The sequence below is a fragment of the Chiloscyllium plagiosum genome, unplaced genomic scaffold (assembly GCF_037043375.1).
Source record: "Chiloscyllium plagiosum isolate Xiang-an unplaced genomic scaffold, Cpla_swu_hap1 HiC_scaffold_15, whole genome shotgun sequence".
Lineage (NCBI taxonomy): Eukaryota > Metazoa > Chordata > Chondrichthyes > Orectolobiformes > Hemiscylliidae > Chiloscyllium > Chiloscyllium plagiosum.
In genome coordinates, this window is record NW_028270153.1 from 29,650,064 (window position 1) to 29,677,867 (window position 27,804).

Here is a 27,804-nt window from a genome sequence, read left to right on the forward strand (position 1 = left end):
TAGGTGCATTAGTCAGGGGCAAATATAGAGTAACAGGGGAATGGATCTAGGTGGGTTACTCTTCGGAGGGTCCGTGTGGACTTGCTGGGCCGAAGAGCCTGTTTCCACATTTAGGGATTCAAATTCTAATATTCGATATTAGATAAGCAGAGAGCATTGGTGAAAAAGCAGGGTTTAGTAATATGGGTTCCTAGTGATTCTCAGGTTGTGGAGGATGAGGAGGAGGATGGAAATTATGAAATACGTAGTAGGTTAAGTATAGATATAAGTAATAAAAAGGTAGAATGTAATTTTTCAATATCTGTGCATAAAGTTCCTGAGCATAGGATGGTTGAGGAATTGTTAGATCAGGCCAAGGAATGTGTAGAAGGTAATAAAGGTAAGGGTTTAGTTAGTCAGGGATTGGATTGGATTATCAAGGCTATTGTGGCATTGTGGAACTGTAAAGAAGAGAGGAGAAACCAAGGTGAGTTGACTGGGCAACAGAAAGACAGGAAAGGGAAAGGTGATAGGCCAAATAATAAGACTCAGAAGCGTTTTGCTGTGAAGTAGTCCCGGTTTAGGCAAACCAAGAATTTGTATAAGGCGAAAGGGATGAAATTAGCCCAAGTTGATGGGGGCACCAGCAGCAAGTTTATGTCCTCTCAATAGCATGGAGTTAGAAAGGGTGTTTAAACAGAAGTTATCTAAATGGAATAATAAGGCTAGCCTCACCAAACTTATGTCTTATACAGGGATAACGATAGTTGTTGGCCTGATGAAACCAGTCGAGAATGAGAACATGGAGCGTGCTTTACAGACTATTGATCTGAAAACAGCAGCTGGTCTGGATGACATGGTATTTCATGATATAGTGTTGATCCATAAAAATGACACATCTTGGTTACCAAGGCTATTTTCTCTGTGAGTGAGGACTGGTGTAGTTCCATCGGTATTGAAGAATAGTAGAACCATGTTAATCCTGAAGTTTGAGAATGAAGAGGAGCTGAGGAATATTGATAATTGAAAGCCAATAACAAGAGGCCCGATTCTACTCTGGATTTTTATTAAGATTATTGCAAGAAGATCGAGTGAACCAGTGGAATTAAATGGAAGGCAAAAAGGTTTTCTTGCACATACCTTGAAATGTAATGAGAATATCGTGATTCTTAATAATATGACGCGAGGAATGAAGAGGAAAAAGTGGGATTTGGCAGTGGTTTTTATTGATTTGGCCAAGGCCTTTGACTCTGTGGGGCAGAGGTTGCTTTTTAAGGCCTTGGAACGGATAGTTCTTTCAAAGGATTTTATTCAGCTGATAATGGATCTTTATACAAATATTTTACGGTGATTGAGGGTCATAACTGCAAAACAGTTGCAAAACAGCAATTCATTTGCTAGCGACGTTAAGCAGGGGGATTCACTGTCCCTGATATTGTTTAATATAGCTTTGGATCCTCTTATAAGTGCACTTGAGGGACAGCATTCAGGCACTTTTATTAATTTTAAGGAGCAATTGTTGCATTGTGCTGTCTTAGCTTTTGTGGATGACATTGCCATGTTGAGTGAGTCCCATTCAGGAATGACTAAGAATTTGAAGTTGGTTTTAGATTAGATTCTCTACAGTGTGGAAACAGGCTCTTCGGTCCGCCAAGTACACAACGGCCCTCCGAAGTGTAACCCACCTAGACTCATTTCCCTCTGACTAATGCACCTAATACTATGGGCAATTTAGTATGGGTGAATTCACCTAACCTGCACATCTTTGGACTGTGGGAGGAAACCGACGCAGACATGGGGAGAATGTGCAAACTCCATACAGACAGTCGCCCAAGGCTGGAATCGAACCTGGGACTCTGGTGCTGTGAGGCAGCAGTGCTAACCACTGAGCCACCATGCCACTCCTACCAGTCCACACCAACCCTCCGAAGAGTAACCCACCCAGACCCATTTCCCATTGAGAGGTTTTGTGGAAGTTCAAAACTATTGATTAACATCAAGAAAAGAGGATTCTTTCTTTCACACTGAAGTAAAACATTTCTATATAATCAGGTGGAAAATCGGAATATGGGGGATAGTGAAATACAATATATAATGCCAAGGGATTAAGAAAAATGTTTGGGGGCTCAGATTGATCCATGGATCTGGGTTGATGGTGCAAATGTTGAAGGCAAGCTGAGGAGTTGGTCAGAGAATTTAAGTCAAGCAGCTTTGTGCCCAATGCAAAAGGTGGGCCTCTTTGGGTTGTATTCCATTCCTAGAATTTTCTTTTTGGTTTTATTGGAGGCTTGACAGACCCTTTTGAGGAGCTTGGATTCCTTTAATTGAGGTTTTATTAAAACAACTTTTCATCTTCCATAGTCAATGAGAAATGGGATTTTGTATGCCTGGAATAGGGATGGAGGGCTAGGAATTCCCTGCTTGGAGGTCCAAATTCCGATCATGATGATGAAACAGCGTGTAGCACTCGAAAGATCAGGAAGATCATTGGATAAGATTGTACATGCCTCATTCCAGTTTAGTAAGGAAGATAACCTCAAGGATATCAAGGCATTTATTAGGTTGAAAGTCCTTCGAGAGATCTGCCTGCCTGAAGATGATTGGGAACAACTTGATGGTGAGTCAGATAAAGTTTGTGAATACGTGGAGATGGTGCCCAGTGCTTGCTATAAGAACTGGAGAGAGGTGGGATTTCATTATGCCAAGCAATGTCAGGGTTTGGGGATACAGCATTTTAAAAATGATAAGATCTCAAATATGTGGCTAAGATATATGGCCCATATAAAGTCCTCCAAACTGGTCTGAATTATGTTATTGCGGTATAATTTATACCCAGTGAGAACTACTCTCTCACATGGACGATCCTTGCTGAATAAGTAGTGTAGGAAATGTAGTGATCCATTGGAGACACTTCCTCATACCTCTGGGTGGTGCCATGGCATTAAAAACATGCAGATTAAGCAGCATAACAGAATTTTGGAGAAGTTATATAAATTTGTTCGGAAATTTGGTTGGATTAATATGTGGAGCCTCATATAGGGAATGGAAGTTAGCCTGATCTTAGAGTAGGATAAATGCCCGCACAACATCAAGGGCTGAAGCACCTGTACTGTGCTGTACTGTTCTATATTCTATGTTCTATATAAAGGATGGGACAAGAAGACTTTGGAAACCTGATCTGATTTTTCAAAAGGGATCTGAAGTAATAGTTGAAGATGTTACAGTACGGTTTGAGAATGAATACAATGCCTTGGAGAAGGCCGAGAAGTATAAACATTTGGTGAAGGAGATGGAAGTCTTGACGAAAGGAAAAACATTTGCTTTTTACAGTTTTGTTTTGAGTGTGAGAGAATATTGCACAAAGAAGAATGATAAATGTGTGAGTTCCCTAGGAACTCAGCATCCTAAAACCTTCACCCGGGAAATATCTTTTCTTACGATTTTGTTGATTCTCAAGTTGTAGAGAACATTTAATGGTAACTAATTGATCTTGTTATCATAACTGAACTCTGGTTGCCCATTCGTTTATTATAATATTTTATATATTTTGTTTTTTTTTATTTCATGGTTAGTTTAAGTATAATGGCTTTATATTTTATGATAGTATGTTGTTTTAGATTAGTGTTTTAAGTAATTGATTTTTAATGGTATTATAATAAAGTTGTATGATGTTAATTCAGAGTAAGGGTGGTGGGTAATGGGTGTATTATTCTTTCCACATGCCAGCATATCAGATGATGTAGTTCATAGGTATTTTATTCTAACCTAGTGATCGAGCTACACTTCCCTATCTGGCTCTTGGTGAATAGCTGTTTTCGCGGTTGCCCTTCCCATCCCTATTAGATCTAGCTTGGTAAGCTGTATAGAGGTATTACAATTAATGTTGACAAGTGACTTTTAAAAGTCAGAAGATGTGCTAGCAGTAGTATTAGTATTATAATATAGCATTGGTAGGGAGTCCATCCTGCTGCTGGATGCATGTTCAGCGGTGTTAGATTAAGAGAGGGTGCTAACAGGAGTTGTGAACACAGTAATGGCAGTACTGCTGCCAAATTAGCATGGTATGCTGACTAACATCACAATCTTCAACAGATATTCAGCAAATGTTCTCCACATATGCTAATACCCACCAAAAATAACATCCATTACAACCAACACCAGTGTGTACCCATGCACCATGCATCCCAATCTTTGAGGCAAAATGGCATTTCTGGACTGAAGGAAACAAGTGCTGTGGAGCTGAATTTCAAAGCAATCATCTGAATTTATTGTATAACAAACATTAGCATTAAAAATATTTTTAAGTTCAGAGTATATATCTTGAGTTTTTAACCACTTTCAATGGGGATTAACTGCAGAGCGGACAGTATAATAGATTTGAATTCCTAGTTTATCAGCAACTTGAAACAAAGAGAAAACAAATCTATAATGTTTAATGTGTTTTTTTTGTTGTGGAGGGGTTGGGGGAAAGTTCTACAATGTAATTTTGCAATAATGACCATTCATCAAGAAACATATTCCCTACACCCCGTTAGGCAGATAATAAACTCTTCCCTTTTTGATTGCTTAATTGGCTTTCTGGAAACATAAAACATGTGCTCTGATGAGAAGCAATATAGTAAACCCACTCTTCCACCCCACCCCACCCCATCACCCTTCACCTCTGTATTCTATTTATATTCCACCCACCATCCTGTATGAAAAGATAATTAAACATTTAAAGGAGATATTTTATACTTTATCAATCAACAAAACAAACAAATCAGTAGTGTTATGCAGGGGACATAACCTCTGCTGTTAATGTTAGTAGAAGATATATTTATATATCAAACAAAGAGTTCAAAAGTATTGAATTAATAAGTTACAACTGTCAAGATTCTCTGTACTGAAGGAGTTAAGTTAATAAATGCTTTATAAGTTTTTCCTTCCTCTTCATTGTTTTCCTTCCTCTTTCTACTCAATTTATCTTATGTTCTTCTATGTTATTTGTGATTTTACCTCCAGTTAGCATTAGTATTCTTTGTGGAACAGTCTTTCTACAATAATTGTAAATGCAGTTAATATATTTTCATACTAGAATCATAATGCAGAGTTTACTATGTTAGCAGCTATATTTTTCACCTAAAGGAAATAAATCAGCCAATTATCTAACATAAAATCTGAAAGATGACAGATAAATTAATTGTATTTATTATATTCTAACAAAACCATTTTAATCATAATTAACATTTATCCCAAACGTAAACCTGTAATTGAAATAAATTCTTGACCTAATAGCATAGCTATAAAATTCTGATGATCAATAGATACCCTTTTAAAACTTAACTTCAATATCATAAATTTATCTGTTGAATTTAACAGGCATTATTATATGGTTTCCCTTTTCTCCTGTGAATATTTGCACACAATGCCACAGTTAGGTAATTTCACAGTCCATTCAATGATTGGACTACAACACTAATTGAACATAATATTGAAATTACAGAATTGTTTTATAACATACCTTACAGTTTCTCCCAGAACTTTCCTCAAATAAGGAGAGCAAACTTGCATATAATTTTCCAGATGTGGTCTCATAAGACCCTTGTACTAATACATGCAGGAGCCTCCTTGCTCCTGGACTCAAATCCTCATGTTAAGAAGGCCAGCATACCAATTGCCTTCTTTAGGGTCAAACTGTGACCAGTTCCTGACTGAAAGCAAAATGACAGGTATGTGCATGTAAACATATCAATTAGGAACAGGAACAAGCCATCTGGCCCCTCAATAAAACACGGCTGATCTGATTATGCCAAATTCCTACCTCACCCTGTTAACCCTTCAACCTCTTGTTTGTCAAAAATCTATCTTAAAAATATTCCAAAGATTTTATTTCCATTGCATTTAGAAGAAGAGCGTTCGGGAGAGGGACTCCCTGAGATCCTCCTCTCTCTACAAGAATCTCGGGGAGTCCCTCTCCAATGCAACTCCCAGGTCATTTCCTCTGCTCTGAAACTCTTACTCTATGCTACTTTTTCTCCACCCCCACCCTCCTCTCATTTATCTCTCCACCCTGCAGGCACTCTGCCTCTATTCCTGATGAAGGTCTTTTGCCCGAAACGTCGATTTTTCTGCTCCTCGGATGCTGCCTGAACTGCTGTGCTTTTCCAGCACCACTCTAAATTAGAATCTCATGAAGGTATGACTTTTGTTTGGGCTACAACTATGCAGGTGTCCACCTGCAACCACATCAAGTGGTCATTCTTCATGTCTGAACGTAGACTGACAATTAGTACTGTATTTGACTGAATAGAAGCACAGCTAACTTTGATCCTACAAATTCCTTTGGATAACAATCAAGAAGAGGAGCCTCTCAAAATTTGCCCCTCCAACTCAAGGGTCCTGAGACAATTGCAGTAGTTTGATTACTGCCCAGTTAGCCTGCACAGACTAAGCATTAAATTTGGGGCTTTTATGGTCAATTGTGTTCAGCTACATGTTGCTTAATCCCACTATACATTGGAATGGGTAGATGGAGAAAATGGACATTATTTAATGGAAATGACAGAGATCTCAGACACTAGCTGGAGAACCAGCAAGAACTTTTTCAGAAAGGCCTGTCAAAGTAATTGCCAATTAGGTATAACAAGTGTCAATGTGTGGCAGGAAATAGTAACATTGGATATGGTAATTTGTTGTTTCCTGACAGGATACATGTACAGAGGTAGTTGTTTGGCAAGGTCAGAGTTTATGAAATGGCTTAAAATTGACAAGTGTTCCACTGACAATTTATATTTTGTTCTGTTGTGTGCACTCTGATCATTTTCAACAAGATAGAATAAATGAAATGCTTGTGTATTCATTCTTTTAGCTGGCTATGCACAAGTGCTGGAAGACACTGGTTACTTATGTCTGGCCCTTACAAGCAAAAATTGTTCTGAGCAGACATATCTTACAGAAGCATGTTTGGAGAGAGCTGTTGAATAGTGCAACTGTTATACTTTTCTCTGACTTTTTAGTGTATTTGCTTATGTTCATGTCATATTTGCTATTTTTAGGACTAACGTTCATGCCATTTATTTCTCAATAATTAAAGATTCACATGCTGGACCATTTAGTAAGAACACATGAACTTACAAAATTGGAGTAGATGCAGACTATTTGGACCCTCAGCCCTGATTTGCCATTCAATAAGATTATGGTGAATTTTTAGATTAGATTAGATTACCTACGATGTGGAAACAGGCGGCCCTTCGACCCAACATGTCCACACTGATCTTCCGAAGAGCAACTCACCCAGACCCATCTCCCTCTGACTAATGCACCTAACACTATGGGCAATTTAGCATGGCCAATCCACCTGATCTACACATCTTTGGATTATGGGAGGAAATCAGAGCACTTGAAGAAACCCACAAAGACACAGGGAGAATGTGCAAATTCCACGCAGGAAGTCGTCTGAGGCTGGAATCAAACCCGTGTCCCTGGTGCTGTGAGGCTGCAGTGCTAACCATGTCACCCACTATGCTGCAAACAAACACATTTGTTTGTGTTTCAAATTCCACGTTACCATCTGTACTTGACAACCTTTGATTCCCTTATCTAACACAAATCTATCTTGTTTTGTCTTGAAAAAATGGAATGACCCTGCCTTCTGAGACAGAAAGTTCCAAAGTCTCACATCCTGCTGAAAGAAAAAAATTCTGTTAATGTCTGACTCGAAGGGGCAAATTTAAAACAGTGCCCTCTAGTTCTGAACTGATACCCAAGAGGAAACATCCACCTTGTCAAGACTATTCAGGATCTTATACACTTCGACTAAGTCACCCCTCACTCTTATAAATTCCAGTGGAAGCAAGCCCAGCCTGTCTATCCTCACAAGGTAAAAACAATGACTGCAGATGCTGGAAACCAGATTTTGGATTAGTGGTGCTGGAAGAGCACAGCAGTTCAGGCAGCATCCGAGGGGCAGTAAAATCAACGTTTCGGGCAAAAGTCCTTCATCAGGAATAAAGGCAGAGAGCCTGAACCCTCACAACGCGCAGCCCTCCAATCCCTCTGCTCCAATCCCAACCTTACCATCAAGCCTGCAGATAAAGGGGGCGCAGTAGTAGTCTGGCGCACTGACCTCTACACCGCTGAAGCCAAACGCCAACTCGAGGACACATCTTCCTACCGCACCCTCGACCATGACCCCACCTCCATTACCAAACCATCATCTCCCAGACCATAAAGAACCTCATCACCTCAGGAGATCTCCCACCCACAGCTTCCAACCTCAGTCCGGGAACTCTGCACTGCCCAGTTCTACCTCCTTCCCAAGATCCACAAGCCTGACCACCCTGGCCGACCCATTGTCTCAGCATGCTCCTGCCCCACTGAACTCATCTCTACCTACCTCGACACTGTCCTATTTCCCCTAGTCCAGGAACTCCCCACATACTTTCGAGACACCACCAACGCCCTCCATCTCCTCCAAGACTTCCGTTTCCCCGGCCCCCAACGCCTCATGGATATCCAATCCCTCTACACCTCCATCCGCCATGACCAGGGCCTCCAAGCACTCTGTTTTTTCCTCTCCCGACGTCCCCAACTGTACCCTTCCACCGACACTCTCATTCGTTTGACCGAACTGGTCCTCACCCTTAACAATTTCTCTTTCGAATCCTCATACTTGCTCCAGACCAAAGGGCTAGACATGGGCACACATATGGGCTCCAGCTATGCCTGTCTCTTTGTTGGCTATGTAGAACAGTCGATCTTCTGTAATTACACCGGCAGCACTCCCCACCTCTTCCTCTGCTACATTGATGACTGCATTGGCGCCACCTCGTGCTCCCATGAGGAGGTTGAGCAATTCATCAACTTCACCAACACATTCCACCCTGACCTTAAATTTACCTAGACCATCTCTGACACCTCCCTCCCCTTCCCGGACCTCTCCATCTCCATTAATGACGACCGACTTGACACTGACATTTTTTACAAACCCACAGACTCCCACAGCTACCTGGATTACACCCCTTCCCACCCTACCTCTTGCAAAAATGCCTTCCTGTATTCCCAATTCCTCCGCCTCCGCCATATCTGCTCCCAGGAGGACCAGTTCCACCACAGAACACACCAGATGGCCTCCTTCTTTAGAATCCGCAATTTCCCTTCCACGTGGTTAAAGATGCCCTCCAACGTATCTCGTCCACATCCCGCACCTCCGCCCTCAGACCCAACCCCACCAACCGTAACAAGGACAGAATTCCCCTGGTGCTCACCTTTCACCCTACCAACCTTCGCATAAACCAAATCATCCGCCGACATTTCCGCCACCTTCAAACAGACCCCACCACCAGGGATATATTTCCCTCCCCACCCCTTTCCGCATTCCGCAAAGACCGTTCCCTCTGTGACTACCTGGTCAGGTCCATGCCCCCCTACAACCCATCCTCCCATCGTGGCACCTTCCCCTGTCACCGCAGGAACAGCAAAACCTGCGCCCACACCTCCTCCCTCACCTCCATCCAAGGCCCTAAAGGAGCCTTCCACATCCATCAAAGTTTTACCTGCACATCCACTAATATAATTTATTTTATCCGTTGCTCCCGATGTGGTCTCCTCTATATTGGAGAGACTGGACGCCTCCTAGCAGAGCGCTTTAGGGAACATCTCTGGGACACCCGCACCAATCAACCACACCGCCCTGTGGCCCAACATTTCAACTCCCCCTCCCACTCTGCCGAGGACATGGAGGTCCTGGGCCTCCTTCACCGCCGCTCCCTCACCACTAGACGCCTGGAGGAAGAACGCCTCATCTTTCGCCTCGGAACACTTCAACCCCAGGCCATCAATGTGGGCTTCAACAGTTTCCTCATTTCCCCTTACCCCACCTCACCCTAGTTCCAAACTTCCAGCTCAGCACTGTCCCCATGACTTGTCCTATCTGCCTATCTTCTTTTCCACCTATCCACTCCACCCTCCTCCCTGACCTATCACCTTCATCCCCTCCCCCACTCACCTATTGTACTCTATGCTACTTTCTCACCACCCCCACCCTCCTCTAGCTTATCTCTCCACGCTTCAGGCTCTCTGCCTTTATTCCTGATGAAGGGCTTTTGCCTGAAATGTTGATTTTACTGCTCCTCGGATGCTGCCTGAACTGCTGTGCTCTTCCAGCACCACTAATCCAAAAAATGTCTATCCTCACAAGACAACCCACTTATTGCAGGTATCAAATTAGTATCAAACTGAACCAGGAAATGGAAGATTGTAATGGTTAATTTACCTGAACCTAGACGACCACCCCTCCCCCACCCCAAGTATCTATTTAATTTGAGGAACCTGTTGAAGTTTAGTAAATAATTAACCAGGAAGTTTAGATAATTAAAACCTACGGCTTCAGGGCTGATGATGGCAGAGGATTGGATGACTGCCAACATTACACCATTGCTTAAAATGGGAGAAAGGGGTATTATAGGCCAGTTAGCTCAATTTCAGTTTTATGCAACTTATTGGAATTAAATCTGTGGGATATGGGGCCCAAAATTGCACACAATACTCCAAAAAAGTCTGACTAGAGTCTTCTAAAGTCTTAGAAGTACATCCCTGCTTTTATATTCAAGTACTCTCAAAATAAATGCCAACATTGCATTTGCCTTCCTAACTACTGACTCAACCTGCAAGTTTACCTTGAGAGAATCTGAACTAGAACTCTCAAGTTTCTTTGCACTTAAGACTTCTGAATTTTCTCCCCATTTAGAAAATAGTTCATGCCTCTATTCTTCCCACCAAAGTGCATGACCTCACACTTTCCCACATTGTACTCCATCTGCCACTTCATTGCCCACTCTCCTAATCCAACCAAATCCTTTTGCAGCCTCCTTGCCTCCTCAAGCAATCTATCTCTCTAGCTATCTTTGTATCATCTGCAAACTTAGCCAGAATGCCGTCAGTTCCTTCATCTAGTTCATTAATGTATAAAGTGAAAAGTTGTCGTCCCAGCACTGAGGCCTGCGGAACGCCACTTGTCACTGGCTGCCATCCTGAGAAAGACCCTTTCATCCACACTGTCTGCTTTCTGCCAGTCAAGTTTCTATCCATGTTAGCACCTTGCCTCTGACACCATGGGCCCTTATCTTACTCAGTAGCCTCCTTTGCATTACCTTAAAGGCCTTCTTGAAGTCCAAATAGATAACATCCATTGGATCTCCTTGATCTAACATGCTCGTTACTTCCTCAAAGACTTCTAGTAGATTTGTCAGGTATGACCTCCACTTGATGAAACCAGGCTGATTTTGCCCTATTTTACACTTCCAAGTATTCAGAACTCTGATCCTTTACAATGGATTCCAGGATCTCACCCACGATTGAGATTAGGCTAATTAGGTCTGTAATTTTCTATCTTTTTCTTCACTCCCTTTTTAAATGGCGATTTTCCAGTTCTTTGAGAACTTCTCTGACTCTAGCGATTCCTGAAAGATCACCACTAATGCCTCCACTATCCCTTAAGTTATCTTTCTTAGAACCCTGGGGAGTAGTCCATCTGGTCCAGGTGATGTATCCAACTTCAGGTCATTCAGTTTTTCCATCAACTTCTCCTTGGTGATGGCCATTATACTCAGCTCTGCCCCCTCACTCTCTTGAATTTTTGGTCTATTGCTCATGTCTTCTACCATGAAGACTGATGCATTGTAATTATTCATTTCCTCAGTCATTTCCTTGCTCCCCACTATTATCTCTCCAGCATAATCTTTCAGTGGTCCAATGTCCACTTTTGCTTTTCTTTTGCTCTTTATATATCTAAAGAAACTCTTACAGTCTTCCATGCATGGGATGTGAGCACCACTCACTAAACTAGTATTTAGTAGCCATCCTTAATAACTCTGGAGAAGGTGGTAGTAATTTCCTTCTTGAACTTCTGCAATGCTTGAGGTGTACAGATAGCCTTGGTGCTACTAGGAAGGAAGTCCCAGGATTTTAACCCAGTGACAATAGTGGAAAAGAGATACAGTTCCAAGTCAGGATGGTGTGTGACATGGAGGGAACATGCTTGTGGTGGTGTTCCTATGGATCTGCTGCTCTTGTTCCTCTATGTGGTAGAGGTCATCTGGAGGATACTCTCGAAGGAGGTTTTCTGTGCTACTTTAGTGCATCTTGAAGATGATACATATTGTTGTTACTGTACATTTCTGCTAAAGGACTGAACATTGAAGGTTATATATAGGCTATCAATCAAGCAGATACTTTGTGTTGGATAGTGTCAAGCTTCTTGAGTATTGCTAGAGCTGCATTTATCAAATAACTAGAAGGTATTGCATCGTGTTCCTCATTTTTGCCTTGTGGATGATGCTCAGGTGGTGGGGAGACATCAGGTGAGTTACACACCACAGAATTCTTAGCTTTTGACCTGCTTTTGAAGCTACAATATTTATTTGATTAATCCAGTTTATCTTCTGGTCAATGTTACCCAGAGGGGATTCAGCGATGGTAATGCTAGTGAATGTCAATGGATGGTTTTTAGATTCTTTCTTGTTAAAGGTGGTCATTGCCTATGTCTTGTGTGACATGAATGTTACTTACCACTTATCAGCTCAAGCTTAGACGTTGACCAGGTCATATTTTATACGGATATGGAATTTTATATGATATTTCAACAAATAGTGTTGAAGATTGTGCAATCATCAGAAACATCCTCACTTCAGATCTCAAAATGCAGAGGTGATCATTGAAGAAGCAATTGAAGATGGTTCAGCTGAGGACACTGCGATGACAAACTCCTACAGTGGTGTCCTGGAGCTGAGATGATTGACCTCCAACATTCACAACCATCTTTCTTTATGCTTTATGATTCCAACCAGTGGAGAGATTTATCTCTGAATCCTATTGAATCCAGTTTTGCTAGGGCTCCTTGATGACATACTTGGCTAATGGCAGTGTTAATGCAAGTGCCACTTGATAGCAAAGTCAATGACACCTTCCATCATTTTACTGATGATTGACAATATACTGATGGGATGGTAATCGTCAAGGTTGGATTTCTTCTGCTTGTTTTGCACAGGACATACTTGGACAATTATCCACATTGCCCACATTGTAGCTATATTACAAAAGGGTGAGGAGCACAGCTAGTTCCAGAATGCAAGGCTTTAGTACTGTTGTCAGGGCCCATAGGCTTTGCAATATTCAGTGCTGTCAGCAATTTCGTGTTATTCTGTGGAATGAATTGAATTGGCCAAAGACTGACATCTGTAGCAACTGAGAAATTAGGAGAAATCCGAAATGAATTATCCAGTTGGCACCTCTTGGAATTAGGTTTGCTCACTGAGCTGGAAGGTTCATTTCCAGACATTTCATTACCCTACTAAGTAACATATTCAGTGGGCCTCAGGCGAAACAATGCTGAAAATTCCTGCTTTCTATTTATATGTTTGGGTTTCTTTGGGTTGGTGATGTCATCTCCTGTGGTGAAGTCACTTCCTGTTCCTTTTCTCAGGGAGTGGTAGATGGGGTCTAACTCGATGTGTTTGTTGATAGAGTTTGGGTTGGAATGCCATGCTTCTAGGAATTCTCATGCATGTCTTTATTTGGCTTGTCCTAGGATGGATGTGTTGTCCCAGTCGAAGTGGTGTCCTTCCTCATCTGTATGAAAGGATACTAGTGAGAGAGGGTCATGTCTTTTTGTGGCAAGTTGGTGTTCATGTATCCTGGTGGCTAGTTTTCTGCCTTTTTGTCCAATGTAATGTTTGTTACAGCCCTTGCACGGTATTTTGTAAATGACATTAGTTTTGCTTGTTGTCTGTATAGGGTCTTTCAAGTTCATTAGCTGCTATTTTAGTGTGTTGGTGGGTTTGTGGACTACCATGATGCCAAGGGGTCTGAGTAGTCTGGCAGTCATTTCTGAGATGTCTTTGATATAGGGGAGAGTGGCTAGGGTTTCTGGATGTATTTTGTCTGCTTGTTTGGGTTTGTTGCTGAGAAATCGGAGAACTATGTTCATTGGGTACCCATTCTTTTTGAACACACGGTATAGATGATTTTCCTCTGCTCTGCATAGTTCCTCTGTGCTGCAGTGTGTGTTGGCTCATTGAAATAATGTTCTGATGCAGCTTCATTCGTGGGTGTTGGGATGATTGCTTCTGTAGTTCAATATTGGGTCTGAATGTGTGTTTTCCTGTAGACGCTGGTTTGAAGTTCCCCATTGGCTGTTCGCTCTACTGTGATATCTAGGAATGGCAGTTTGTAGTTGTTTTCCTCCTCTTTAGTGAATTTTATGCCAGTGAAGGTATTATTGATGGTCTTGAAGGTTTCCTCTAACCTGTTTCATTTAGTGATGACAAAGGTGTCATCCACGTAGCGGACCCAAAGTTTAGGTTGGATCGTTGGCACCTCTGACTGAAGGTGGATGCAAATGAATCAGCCTTGACTTCTGTAATGACATGCTGGGCTCCCCCATCATTGAAGATAGAGATATTTGTGGAGCCTTCCCCTCCTATTTCACTATCTACTGCAATTCGCAACTGGGCGTGGCACAACTGAAGAGCTGATCCTTTGAATGTGGGATAACTTAGCCATGTCTACTACTTGCTGCTTCCATTGCTTTGGCATGTAAGTCATCCTGTTTTGTAAATTCATCGGGTTGACACTTTGTTTTTAGGTATTCCTTGCGTGGAACTGATGTCCTGGCTTGTTGGAAATTGTAGTGTGGCAGATGCTGGACCATGAGGTTACAGATTGTGGTGGAATATAATACAGCTGCTACCAATGGCTTGCAGCATTTCATGGATGTCCAGTTTTGAACTGCTAGGTCTATTTGATGTCTGTCCTTTTTAAGAGGACAATACTACACAGTACAGTGAAGGAAATCCTCAGTGTGAAGACGTCCATGAAACAGGACTGAGAAGTGACTTAATTTTTATTTTGACATAAACGTTTTATGATACTGTGATTCAAAAGGATCAATATTACTTTTACAAAAAGATACTGAGGCTGGAGAAAACAATTCAGAGACATGATTAAAGGCAGCCTTAGGTTTTAGAACACAAGGCACGATAAGTTACCTGAATCTATTCTCATTGAGAAAGCAAAGATTATAGAGGCATTTACTAAAATTTTACAGGAATCAAGGAATCAGTTAACTGGATCTCTAAAATTTGTGCAAAATTATGATAGGAAAATCTAAATTTAGCATAAGCAATAACATAATGACACAACTCATCAATTTCTGGTGCAGCAAATGTCTTTTCAGGGAAGTAATGTCAAAAGTAATGGGGAGAATTCATCAGAGGTAAGGAACAATATATTCAGTTAGAGAGAAGAAGAAATTTCGTGAGAGAAGCTGAATGTAAAAATCAGCCGCACGGCCTATTGTCTTTCAGAATATCCTTGTATTAAGTAAACAGACTGTCGCCATACTTTATTAAAATATTATAGATCACATATGCAGAACATATGCATATTCTATATCAACAGCCAAACTGTACTAAAATAGTTGTATTCGATAAATTGCTTACAGGTATCCTCTGTTTTAAAACAGAAACCCTCTAGACAAATGATAACCATTTGCTCTTCATTCACAGTCACAAAGTGGGTTTGATGCATGTATTTCGGCAGGAATGAAGTCTTTCCACCGTCCATTTCATATTTTCTAATCACCCTTTTCAGAGCTGTTATTACACTCCTCTGGAGCAGGTGGGACTTGAACCTGATCTCCTTGCTCACAGGCATGGACACCGCCATTGCACCACAAGAACATGCTTCCCTCAGCCATTTATTCCTTCCTTTATATCCAAAAGTCCACTCACACAGAACTGAACTATTTTTTCCCATTACCAAATTACCCGTGGTCTTTTTCTTAACCTATTAAACACCAACAGTAATCACCAATGTTTCCAACTGAATAATTTGCAGAGCCAGCTAAAGGCAATGCAAACCCTAAAACAGTGAAGAGGAGGTGAGGAGTGGAGAATATCATTCATTCTTCTTTTGTTTTTCCTAATCAACTTGTCCAGCGATGCTATCATACATATCTGGAACTTGTACCCAGGTCTCCTTATCCAGAGATAGGGATACTATCACTGTGCCACAAGAGCCCAATCCCATTTCATCCTTTTTTCTCTTTTTCTTTTTTTAATATATTTAACTTTACCAGAATGCCAGGCATCCCATTATTCCTAATCTAGACTGGTGGTTGCTGCCACCTGTCTCTTACTGCTTTTAAACAGTTGTTTCAGTAGAGAGGGAGCACTCTTCTGGTGTAGTGGTAGTGTCCCTATCCCTGGCCTTGGAGGCCTGGGTTCAAGCCTGACATGCCCTAGAGGTGTGTAATGACACCTCTGAACAAGTTAATCCAAAATATCTAAGTAACGGAAGGTAGTGTGGTTCTCTACCTCCGAGCCAGGAACGTGGGTTCAACTCCCACTTGCTCCAGTAGCGTGGTATATTATCTCTGACCAAGTCGGTTTGGAGAATATGTAGTTTAAGTGGAGGAAGGGCTCTTGTAATGCAGTGCTAGTATTCCCATCTGTGGGCTAGAAAGCCTGGGATCAAGTCCCACCTGCTCCAAATGTGTGTAGTAAAATCTCTGAACAGGTTGATTGGAAAATACTGTATCAAGTTTAAGTAGACCTTCCAGAGATTCCTTTCACATTTATGTTTTTAGCAGCTTTTATTTTGCGTGCTGTTGATCAGAAGATAGTAACATTTTATACTACAACAAGCAATGCATTAAAGAGTAGTAAAAGTTAAATAAAGAGGAGTGTCTGCCACATAATTATTTTTAGACCACCTATAGTGTGGAAACAGGCCCTTCAGGTCCACACCGACCCTCCGAAGAGCAACCCACTCAAACCCATTCCCCTACTACTGCACCTAGCATATGGGGAATTTAGCATGGTCAATTCACTTGAATTGCACATCTTTGGGAGGAAACCAGAACACCCGGAGGAAACCCACGCAGACACGGGGAGAACGTGCAAACTCCACGCAGACAGTCACCCAAGGCTGGAATCAAACCCAGGTCCCTGGCGCTGCGAGGCAGCAGTGCTAACTACTGAGCCACTTTGCCACCCCAGTTCACAATAAATGTTCCAACTTGAATTAAAGTTTCTTCTGTTGTTTTTAATTAGTGCTTTATCTTTGTAAGTATTGTTATTTAACTTGTCAGAAGTATATAAAATATTATCAATAAAAAGTAGGATCAATTTGACCTGCCTGCCTCCTCACCCTCAATTTGTTACTGAGTGGAATATCAGGAGGGACTGGTGATTGTTTAGAACATCAGCAGCATGGTTGCAGCATGTTCACATTGCCACTATGCTTGACACCATATTAACAGGTATAATTTGAGTATCAACAGTTACTGCCTCTTTAAAATTCAAATGTCAGATGCCATCAGGACCCTGGTGTGATTTTAATACACCGTCGTGTATTGAATGCCCACTACCAGCCTTACCAGAGAAGTGCGAAACCATTGGGGTACAGGACCAGATGAGGTGCTAGGATGTTATTAAATTTTGATTGATTCTTTTGTGGTCAAAGAGCAGCAGGAATTCTCCTGCAACCCCACTTTAAAAAGGCCTCTCCTCTTCTGGCTCAGGCTTTGCTCTCTCTGAACAGACTTGGCTGTTTGCTGCCATTTCCTGATGTACTTAGATGACTGGAACTGTTGCCCCAGAACCCCATAAACCCACCTTAAATTCAGATTTCTGACCCAAAAGATTGGTTCCACTAGGTTCCTGAGGAAGTTAGATATTGTATGTTAGTTAAGCCTGGAGTTAAACCTGTCCAGATCGAACACCAATGAGAGACCCTGACACACATTCCACTGTCTGAGAATGAAGACTCACTGTGACTGACCAAAGGAGTTTTTTTAGGAAATAATACCTCTTTTAACTAACTATAATAGATGGAAACGATCAAGAATTAGAAGCAAGTGATTCATTAGAACAATGTATTTGAGTATCACTCAGCCAGAATTGCAAAAAATAGGCGTAAAAGCACACCAGAAGTCTAAAATATCTGATTGTCTAATTTGTAAAGTACAATTAAACACTCCTTTAAATTCTGGTGGAAAGAGTCCTCCCAATTGTTCCCGCTGATAATTCTTGGGCAGGTTTTAAAGTGGGTGAATCCGGCCCTCACTAAATTGAAAATGACGCATTTATTAAGCATTCAGCCGTTTCAGGCAGGCACCTGCAAAACTTAAAGGAATAGTATCTATTATGTCAGCACAACATAGGTGGTCGTATATTGAAAATCACTGCTGCCTGAAATATAAAATTCATCCAATTCTTTTTGCTAATGTACCCTGTTCTAATGAGAATAAAGGTTCACACACACTAATGAGAATAAAAGTCCCACAAGAAACAAAACACAAGGAATTCTGTGCAAGAATAAGTGGCATAAATCAACGAACTGCTCCACAAATGCTCCATGTAATTTTCACTGACCATTTGCAACAGATTTCATGACAAATTGAATAATTTTTATCTATTAGGAAAGAGCTTACTTTAAACTGTTGCTATAAATAATGAATAAAAGAAATGATAACGGAGAACAGAATTGCAGTTTTGTGGCCTGCTGTGCTCAATTGCACCATTCTGCTTGTCAGTTTAATGGATGTTTTCCTTACAAATACCAAGAAAGCAGTATCCCACATCCCTTCACTTTTGTGTAGAGAGAGAGACCTGTTTTTCCTGTTGTAAATCAATGTCCTTAGGTTGTGGCTAATCAAGATAGAACAGTAGAATCTTTGGAAATAACTGGTTCAACGAAAATGGGGTAAGTAGACTGGTTTACGACTTCCTGTTTCACAATGCAAGGCCAATATCATTTCACAGATCTTTCAGCAATGATTCACTGGCATTAGATTGTTGTATACAATTCCCAGTATAAAAATCACAAATGTTTTCTTCATAAAACTGGTTGAAGAAATGTTGAGAATAGCGCTTTCGTGTTGTTAGTGCTTAACTGTCATTATACTTAAGTACTATCATTTTGTTTTGAACTGTTTAAGTACTTTTGGCTATTCGTTCTGCCTCAGGGGAGTATCCAACCTAACCATCTTCAGCTGCTTCATCATGACTTTCCCACCATCATACGGTCAGGAAGAGGAATTGTTGCCAATGACTGTACTATGTTCAGCAGGATTCTTGAAAGGGTTCAGAAAAGATTTACAAGGATGTTGCCAGGGTTGGAGGATCTGAGCTACAGGGAGAGGCTGAACAGGCTGGGGCTGTTTTCCCTGGAGCATCGGAGGCTGAGGGGTGACCTTATAGAGGTTTTCAAAATTATGAAGGCATGGATAGGATAAATAGACAAAGTCTTTTCCCTGGAGTTGGGGAGTCCAGAATTAGAGGGCATAGGTTTAGGGTGAGAGGGGAAAGATATAAAAGAGACCTAAAGGGCAACTTTTTCACGCAGAGGGTAGTACATGTATGGAATGAGCTGCCAGAGGATGTGGTGGAGGCTGGTACAATTGCAACATTTAAAAGGCATTTGGATGGGTATATGAATAGGAAGGGTTTGGAGGGATATGAGCCGGGTTCTGGCAGGTGGGACTAGATTGGGTTAGGATATCTGGTCGGCATGGACGGGTTGGACCGAAGGGTCTGTTTCCATACTGTACATCTCTATGACTCTATGACTCTATGATATACTGAAACAGTCCATGTGCAAATTAAGCAAGACCTGGACAATATCAAGGCTGGGGCTTACAAATAGTATGTAATATTTGTGCCACACAAGTGGCTGACAATGAACATCCAACAACAGAGAATCTAACATCGCCCTTGACATTCAATGGTATTACCATCACTGAATCCCCACTATCAATGTTCTGGGCGTATTACCATTGACCAAAAATCACACAGCAAGCAACTCAGCTCCTGAGTCCTTAAACCTTTCCATCATCTAAAAGGCACAAGTTGGGAATGTAATGGAATGCGTCCTACTTGCCACGATGAATACAGTTCTATAACACTGACCAACCAGAAAAAAGCAGCCAGCTTGATTGATATTAAATAATCCATTCACTCCCTTCACCCTGCACACAGTAACAGCAGTCTGTATGCATTGCATATATTCACCAAAGCACCTTAGACATCATCTTTTAAACCCACAACCTCTTCAATTTAGAAGGACAAAAGCAGCAAATACATGGAAACACCACTACCTGCAAATTCCTGTCCAGGCCAATCCCCATCCTGACTCAGAAATATACACCATTCCTTAAGTGTCATTTGGTCAAAACCTTCGAACTCCCTTTCTCATAGCATTGTGAGTATACCGACATCAACTTTACTGCAGCAATTCAAGAAAGCAGCTCATGCCGAGTTTCTTAAGCGCAATTAGGGATGGAGAATAAACTAGCAAAGCTCATTTTAAAAACTTTGAGAGGCCAGTTATTTGAAGAGGTATAGCGGTAATGTTTCTGGACTAGTAATTCAGACCCTTGGCTAATATTCTGAGGAAACACAATACCACCATGGCAGATGACGAAATTTAAATTCAATAAAAACTGGAATTAAAATCTGGCCTAATCTATAACCATTGTAAATTATTGTAAAACAAAATCTGGTTTATTCATGCCCTTTAGAGAAAGAAATCTGCCATCCTTACCTGGTCTGGTTTACATGTGATTCCTGACCCATAGCAATGTGATTGCCTCTTAACTGCCCTTTGAACAATGATAAACGCTGGTCAGCTAACTATACTCACATCCCATGAACGAATAATGAAAAAAAAATCCACAAAGGTAGAAGAGAGAGGGTAACTCGCTCAGTGTCATTTCCAAGCTATTATTATCTCACTCAACTGGTTTTATTTGAGTTTATCTGACGTGCCAGTGTGTCAGCCATGTCAAATGATTTTCATACAACTAATTGAAAACTCAAACCATATTTACTAGATTTAGTACAGTGGGGGTTGAGAGTTTTGGCAAGTTTGTTTTGGTATTGTTAAGGCCAAAATATTGGAAACCTTTAATTGTAAAATGCAAAATCAGCTTCAAAGCTTAATATATCATTCCATATGAAGAGAACAACCCAATGAAAAATTATTTTTAGTTGTACCTGTTCCTGGACATTTGATTCTGTGATATTTGCTAACATGATAACCCTTGCTCGTAATTTGTAACCATTATTGCATTTATCTTATAAAGGTTGAATTCCCTCTATGAATTTACTTTACTAATTGGCCAGGGTAGACTTGATATTAAATAATCTATAAACTTCATGAGGATATTTCTGATGAACTTATCCCATTGCCTCTGAGAAATAAAAAATAGACAATTCATGATAAACGGGAACAGACAATGCCAGTAACACTCAAAAACCAGGCAGCACCTGGTGAGGAGCTGCAACACAACCATTGTCTTATTTTACAACTTCCAGCATTTTTTTACTCCTGTTTGAAATTTACAGCATCGTTTCACATACTTTTCTTGACAGTTTTAGTTATGGTTGCTTCAGTTAAGTGAAATTGGAGTAAGAATCTAAGCATTAAAGTGAAAACAAATTAACCTTATTAATACAGTTACACCTGCACCTCTACCCACAGCTTCAAGACAGTTGTGGCCATGACATTGATCTTTGTTGCTGCATAAAACGGACAATCGTGAAATGGTACCTTATTTCAAACCCATCTGATTTTCCTTTCCATTGACACCAAATGGATATGGTTTAAAATGGGCTTCCAATTTTTGGTCTTACTGCCAAAGGCCATTTCACTCCTATGTTACTCCTTTTAATCTTTTATGATAAGAAGTAAAACAGAATCTTTTTACAGAAATAGTATTATAACTCAATTTTGAAATATAAAAACTTAATTTGATTCAGTTTACCCAGCCAGTCCCACAAATATGGGGGGAGCTGCACGCACTAATTTATGAATCACTGGCCTACAGAGGGAACAACCCACCTTAGCCTCAACAGTGAAGTTCAAGTTCTGGTCAATTGATAGATTATTTCAATATGAATTTCAAAAAAAGTTTGCAGATAACACAAAGAAGGATGGAGAGGCAGGTGGTGTGGAGGAATTGGGGAGGCTGCAGAACGAGTTAGGCAGGATAGGAGTCTGGACGAAGACGTGGCAGATGAAATACAATGTGGGAAAGTGTGAAGCTATGTACTTTAGTAGGAAGAGTGGAGGCATAATGCATGTTTAGTTGGTAGTTAAGAAGACAAATTCATTTCAAGCAGGCCATATAAGGCACCGGTCAGACCGTATTTGGATTAGGGTGAGCAGTTCTAGGCTGTACATCTAAAGAAGGATATTCTGGTCTTGGAGGAGGTCCAATGGAGGTTTACAAGAATGATCCTGAGATGAAGGGCGGTTGAGGATTATGGTTCCATATTTGATGGAGTTCATTGAAACTGAGATGCCTGGATAGAGCAGACATGGAGAAGATGTTTCCACTAGTACGAGAGACTAGGACATGACGGCACAGCCTTAGTGTGAAGGGATGACCCTTTAGAACTGAAATGAGGATGAATTTCTTCAGCCAGAGGATGGTTAATCTGTGGAACACATTGCCACAGAAGACTGTGAAGGCTGAGTCATTGAGTGCATTTAGGACAGAGTTAGATATGTTCTAGATTGGTATGGGGATTAAGGGTTACAGGGAGAAGCCAGGGCAATGAGAAACATATTAACCATGGTCAAATGGCAGAGTACACTCCATAGCTTAATTCTTCTCCTTTACTTTATAGGCTTTTGATGTTTTTAATACATATAAAATTTACCTCGTTTGAATGTCCTATGTCTGTGCTGAGACTTCCAGGTATAAACTTTTAAGAATCACTATGATTCTCCAGAAACAGGAACTGTTGTTACTGAACATTGCCACTGTTGAGAGGAGTGAGAAGGGAGAGCTTAGGAACTGTTAGCAGCTGCAGAGTTCATCCACTGACACAGGTAGAGAGAGAGTGAAACATACATGGGCAGCACAGCACCTGCATTATGCACTTGCAACAATAACATGCAAACTGCACTTTCTTATTTTCTTTCAGATTGATCACAGCAGTGGGGGATATCAATTCTTTATTCTTGGTGATTTCAGGTAGATCCAGGAGGACTGGCAACTCTAACACATACACAGGCACTGGAGGTTAGAGGTTGGTAATTTAGACAGAATTTCACACTTTATTCCAATTAAAGATGACAGAAAACTATTATTTTGGGGTGGAAAGAGAAACTCGATGGTAGCATCCAGCTCTTAATTTGACAAAATTATGCTACGTTCCTTCACGGAAAACTACAGACTTAATTCTGAGGGGAGCAGTATTGGAGCCTGCTGGAACAAACAAGATAGTGGCCAGGCCGGGAGAATTGTGTGCAGACCATATTTCCAATTCCCCATGGTGGCAACATTGTCTTCCATTTAGTGTCAAGAGTGCTCCAACACTGGAAACTCACCCACTGGTGTTATAAAAGCAAGGAAGCTCATTAATGAGCCAAGAACCATCCAGCAAATGCTGCTGACATTTCCAGTGGCCTACCAGGTGGGGTCTCTCATTCACAGGTACTGAATTCAGGTGCCAATCCAAGACCCAGAATTAGAAAGGGGACCAAGCTAAAAATGAGTCCTGGCAACTACTACCACCCACTGTTCATCAGTAATGTAACCCATGACATCATCCCATCTGCCATATCCCTCTTTGGTTCTCAGCAAAAACCCCCTTTAAATAAGGCCAAAGTGTATTACAAACACCAGCAATAGCTTGCAGCAGTACTGTTTATAATGAAGATCTGCTACCTATGATTGGTTGGGAGGATTTCTACTCTACTTGGGCCTTCATTCATTTTGGAGATCTTATGTTATCTGCTTACCTTGTAAAGTTGAGCCTCGCACAGAAAAGTGATTCAGAGTTCTCCAACCATCAGGAGCACTGGAACTAAATTAAATGAAATGAAGATGGGGTATTAATGCAAATAGAAAGAGAAATTTATAGATATAGAAATGATTGATGCTGCATCTGGAATATGAGCAGCTATTATTTTGGTTATTCACAGCCTACGGTGCTCCAACAAAGCCAAAATTTGGGAATCTGCAACATTCTGTGCCAATTGATCTTGGTACCCACCCATCAAAACTTTTCTCACTGGTATTCTGGAACTGTCCATCAACTGTACTTCTCTCTATTCTCCCAGGTTGCTTGCAGTAGTAGAGAACAATCTATTATTATTCTGGCTATTGAGGGAGTGCAGCGTCGGTTCACGAGGTCAATTCCTGGAATGGCGGGACTACCTTACGCTGAAAGACTGGAGCGACTGGGCTTGTATATCCTTGAGTTTAGAAGACTGAGAGGGGATCTGATTGAGACATATAAGATTATTAAAGGATTGGACACTCTGGAGGCAGGAAACATGTTTCCACTGATTGGTGAGTGCCGAACCAGAGGACACAGCTTAAAAATACGGGGTAGACCATTTAGGACAGAGATGAGGAGAAACTTCTTCACCCAGAGAATGGTGGCTGTGTGGAATGCTCTGCCTCAGAGGGCAGTGGAGGCCGAGTCTCTGGATTCATTTAAGAAAGAGTTGGATAGAACTCTCAAGGATAGTGGAATCAAGGGTTATGGAGATAAGGCAGGAACAGGATACTGATTAAGGATGATCAGCCATGATCATATTGAATGGTGGTGCAGGCTTGAAGGGCAGAATGGCCTACTCCTGCACCTATTGTCTATTGTCTAAAGACTCCAGACCAATCCAGAAGAACTGACAATTCTTCTGATTTTATATTCAGAGTCCAGGGATTAGCCTTTATAATTCCTTTGTAGGGCCCATATTGTTAATATTAGAAAAAGAGCAAACAGAACTTACTTCCCTTGTTTACAATGAAACCTACATTTATACCTCACATTGTTGTAATTGAAAGGTCCCAGTTGAAGAGAGAAGATGCTGTTTAATTAATTATGGCTGATGATTTTTACAGTTTTGGGAGTAAAAATTTGTTTGTGGTGCAGTTTTAAAGCACAGTATGACAGCATCCCTTGCTGCCTCAATGAAAGATAATACTGTTGGCCATTATCCATGGGCTTTCCTGGATAATGGGGCACTGCGCTGTCTGTTCTGGGGAATCAAGGGAGTCTGAATAGCGCTGTTTGACCAAAAGTTTAGTCCTTAGTTTTCAAGGAGTTTTCAAACTTCTTATTCCTCTTGTCAATATCACCTTGCACTTCCCTACTTTGAAATTAAATTGCAAATTTCATATCCATTTACCACTAACAAATTAGTTCAAAAGCTTTTGTTTTTGTCAGGTTTGATATTGTTTATAATTTATTTTGATTAAATGTAAATTGCTGATTCTTCTTCAAGGCTCATAATTAGTTATTCGAGGGTATTTTAACACCTATGGAGGGAACCTGGCATTCCACCTTCTGCAGTGCTCCAGTTAGAGGTGTTGTCTATTTTAACACCCAGACCTCATTAACATTCCACTAGTCAGCTCCTGCTCAAAACAGGGTTGCAGTATAGTTGGTTAGCAATGAGCCATTGAAGGTTGGGCAGCCTGGAGACTGCCACACCTGCAGCTAGAGAAAATAAAAAGTAAGGCTTGCATTTATATAGTTTTTCATGACCTCAGGATGCTTTGATGCACTTTACAATCAACTTAGTATTATTTTGAAGTGTACTCCCTATTAATGTAGAAAACATGGCAACAAACATGTGCATAGTAAATTCCCATATATAGCAAGGTGATAATGACTAGATGTAATGCTTTTTGTGATATTAACCAAGAGACAAATATTGACCAGGACTTTGGAGATTACTCCCCAAAATAATTCATAATAACGCAATGGGATCTTTACAGCCATCTAAGAAGGCAACCAAGGCAACTTGGTTTAATATCTCCTCCAAAGGCAACACTTCCAACAGTAAAGCATTCCCTCAGTATTATACTTCCGCAGCTTGGTTTTTAATATATGTTCAAGGCTTAAAATGGGAACCCACAGCCTTCCAGACAGCTAAGCCATGGCTGATGTGGTTAACATAAAGTGTGGAATGTTTGAGTGGGGGTTTTGTGAAATAATGACATGGCACAGCCCAGCACCCAACAAAGGCTTTGTTTTGGCTCCTGAAGTAGAACTCCTCATGAGTCTGCAAAGGTAAATTTTAAATCTACAGGACAGAACTTCACTGGATAGTTATTAGATTCTGAGTAGAATGTTCATAACGAAGAAGACTACCTAAACTGTAATGGAGCACAAGGGCATACGCTGTAGAAGAACAAGTAAGCCCAATGGCCCCGTCTGCTCTAACATTCAGTAAAAAAGATGAAGACTGATCTTTTATCTCAATTCAACTTTCTTCCCCATATTCCTTGATTAAGTGTGCAAAATCTATCAATCTCAGCTGTAAATATACTCAACTGAACATCCACAGTTCTCTTGAGTATAGAAATCCTCCAATTTGTCTTGGAGTGAAGATGTTTTTCCTCATCTTTGTTCTAAATGGTTGACCTTTGTACTGAAACTCTGGCCCCTTCGATCCAGATACTCCAGCCAGGGGAAGCTGCCTCTGAATATCTATCCTGTCACACCATTTGGAAATTTACATATTTCAGTGAGATTACTTCTAATTCTTCTGACTTCTTCATTGAACAGCACTGTGGATCTTCTATACTGACACAAAAAGAAAAGGGAGCCTTTGTGTAGTACTTCATCTGAATGCCAGCATTACCTCAGTGTTACACAGGACTCCTACCATTCACCCAAGGCAGTTAAACAAGAGTTGAAATTCCCCTTTTGTGGTAGCAGTTGCGAAATTCAATTTAGATCCACAGAGCAATAGCAAAATAACCCAGAACACTACAGTGAGCTTGTTATTTTCACTGTGCACCTGTTCATTTAGATACCTCACACATCACAGCAATTCCTTCAAGTCAAACGTTTCAATCATTTTGTCAGCGCTTGAACATTATGCAAAATTATTTGTTTTACTTAATTTTTTAAAGAGCCGTTAATGAGACTCTCTTTTTAAATATAAAACAAGAACCATCATATTATTACTGCTATTTCCAAAATAATTTGAACCGTTCTTACACTTACACAAATTACTTTAATAAAGAAAAGCAACCTTTTTTGCTATTAGTTAGAAATAACAGACAGTTTGGAAATGAACTAAGATGTAGTATTCACTTCATTTCTATTAAAGGAATATACCAATATTATGAACAACTGCATCCTCTTTAAATGCATAATTTGAATGTTTTCTTCCCTTTTAAACCTCTCCTTTCACTAATGTTCCATGGGAACCAGTAAACTGCTTACAGCGTTTAGCAAAATGTGCCATGATCAATAATTCAACTCAATAATGACTGTAATATTAAAGTAAAATAACATACATAAAAATAACATAAAATTACACATAATTCATAGTTCTTACATCTACATAAAGGATAGTCGCTATTGACAATCTAGATTTAACCAACGTACCCTACGTTCAACAGGTTTGTGTCCATGATCCCAACAGTACCTAACCTGTTTTCACACATGGAGCCAATGTATCTTCATCAGATTATCAGGAGTAAAGACAACAATTCCAGAATTATTCCCGTTATTACCTAGAGAATAAAATATTAATACATAGAAATTGCTCTGGCACTGCAAATGAACCTGAATTGGATAAATTCAAAATCTTTTAACTTTTTAAGGTATTCATTTCAGTACCCTTTCAAGCAGTTTGAACTCTATTAGCATTACTTTCACTTTGCCTTTTTTTATCATAATTTACTTATATTATGCTCTGAATAATATAAATTGTTATTCACTACTAGGCTACATGTTGTAGTGTTAGTGTCAGTGCAGAAGGTGCCGTTTTGGGTGAAAAAGGACATTCTAAAGGATAACACAT

General features: G+C 40.6%; 1 protein-coding gene across 1 annotated transcript in view; it reads left to right on the forward strand.

The window, feature by feature from the left end:
* The first annotated feature begins 6,061 nt into the window (after nt 1-6,061).
* Nucleotides 6,062-27,804, forward strand: part of nol4lb (nucleolar protein 4-like b) — a 521,420-nt gene continuing 499,677 nt past the window's right edge. The window contains exon 1 of the mRNA XM_087994840.1: nt 6,062-6,157. The gene's annotated coding sequence lies outside the window, so the exon portion shown is untranslated. The remainder of the gene's footprint in view (nt 6,158-27,804) is intronic.